This window comes from Cebus imitator, unplaced genomic scaffold (genome assembly GCF_001604975.1).
Source record: "Cebus imitator isolate Cc_AM_T3 unplaced genomic scaffold, Cebus_imitator-1.0 Scaffold517, whole genome shotgun sequence".
Lineage (NCBI taxonomy): Eukaryota > Metazoa > Chordata > Mammalia > Primates > Cebidae > Cebus > Cebus imitator.
The window spans coordinates 1,097,956-1,100,114 of record NW_016107832.1 but is presented as its reverse complement, the minus strand read 5'-3'; positions in this window follow the sequence as shown (position 1 = coordinate 1,100,114).

Sequence of the window (2,159 nt, the reverse complement as noted above, 5' to 3'; positions counted from 1 at the left end):
GGCAGATCACCTGAGGTCAGGAGTTCAAGACCAGCCTGGCCAATATGGTGAAACTCCATTTCCACTAAAAATGCAAAAATTAGCTGGGTGTGATGGCACATGCCTGCAATTCAAGCTACTCGGGAGGCTGAGGCAGGAAAATTGTTTGAACCCGCGAGGCAATGGTTGCAGTGAGCCGAGATCATGCCATTGCACTCCAGCCTGGGTGACAGAGCAAGACTCTGTCTCAAAAAAATACATATGTTGTATGCAAGAGACATATGTAAAACAAAGAGATTCTGAAAAGTTAAGAACAGAAGGATAAGCAAAGTTATACTAAGCAAATGCATACAAAAAGAAAGCAAGGCTGGGCACGGTGGCTCACGCCTGTAATCCCAGCACTTTGGGAGGCCAAAGCAGCCAGATCACCTGAAGTCGGGAGTTCGAGACCAGCCTGACCAACATGGAGAAACTCTGTCTCTACTAAAAATACAAAATTAGCCGGGCACAGTGGTGCATGTCTGTAATCCCAGCTACTGAGGAGGCAGAGGCAGGAGAATCACTTGAACCCAGGAGGCGGAGGTTGTAGTGAGCTGAAATCATGCCATTGCACTCCAGCCTGGGCAACAAGAGCAAAACTCTGTCTCAAAATAAAAGAAAAAAAAGAAAGCAAGGTGGCTTAATTCAGTCATTCCACAATGCACACATATATCAAAACTGCATGTTGTACACCATAAATATAAACAATTTTTGTCAATTTTAAAAGTAATAATTAAAATTAAAAGTAAAGCAGACCGGGCACAGTAGCTCACGCCTGTAATCCCAGCACTTTGGGAGGCCAAGCCGGGTGGATCACTTGAGGTCAGGAGTTCGAGACCAGCCTGGTCAACATTGTGAAACCCCATCTCTACTAAAAATACAAAAATTAGCTGCAGGGTGGCAGGTGCCTGTGGTCCCAGCTACTCTGGAGGCTGAGGCAGAAGAATCACTTGAACCCGGGAGGCAGAGGTTGCTGAGCCAAGATCATGCCAATGCACTCCAGCCTGGGTGACAAGAGCAAAACTCCATCTCAAAAAATAAATAAATATAAAACAAAAATATGTTTTTGAATTGCATTTTAGGTTTTGGGGTACATGTGAAGAACATGTAAGATGGTTGCATAGGTACACACATGGCAGTGAAAAATGTTTTGTTTTNCAGGATGGTCTCGATCTCTTGACCTTGTGATCCACCCGCCTCGGCCTCCCAAAGTGCTGGGATTACAGGCTTGAGCCACCGCGCCCGGCGAAAAATGTTTTTAAAAGAAAATAAAGAAGTTGGAATCCCTCCTTGGCCCAAGACATGGTAGAATAACAAAGACTAGATTTACCCCTCAACTTACACAACTTAAAAAATGAATAAAATATGTAAAGCAACAGTTTCCAGACATTGGACAAGAAATGGAAGATGATCACCTAGGGAAGGGGAACAAATAAGATAAGCCCTACTGTTGCCTCTAGCTTACTTCCTAGATAAAATTTCGAGGCTGTGACACAGGGAAAAGCTATCCAAGCAGAGCCCTGCGGTCTCCTAGGGTTGAGAAAACAAAGTTCAATGTCCAGGGAGGCCAAAGGTGCTAGGATGCGTGGGGCAGAGTACCAGAGAGAAGAGAGCAGCACACAAATAAATTTCTAGAAATATGTAGAGTTTTCCATTATCTGATCAGTACATGCGTGCAAGGTATGTCTGTTATTGATATATTGCCTCTCATCTCCAAATTCATGTGTTTTGCCCTCCATGAAAATAATTCAGGCCCTTTGAACAGTTTGCCTTTACAAACTGGCATTAAAGAAGTTTGGTCAGTAGAGGGCGCTGGAGAGACATCGCAAAGGTAAGGGTTTTATTTCCTGGTTGGTGTGCGCTCACTCCATAGGCGTGTTTTCCTTCAGCATGCTGCAGCCCCTAATGAATGAATGGACCCAGGTATCACCACAAAAAAGAGAGACAAAAAAATATCATGTGCCTCCTGATGAAAGAACACAACCGCCACCTCACTTTCTCAAAGAAATCAAACCTGAATCTGATCAAGCCACTGGATCCAGCTACCAATTTGCAGGAAACAGAGGACAGAGGAACATGTACAATGGATTGGATTGAATGATACAGGGATGGACAGATGGATAGATATGTGATAAATCAAA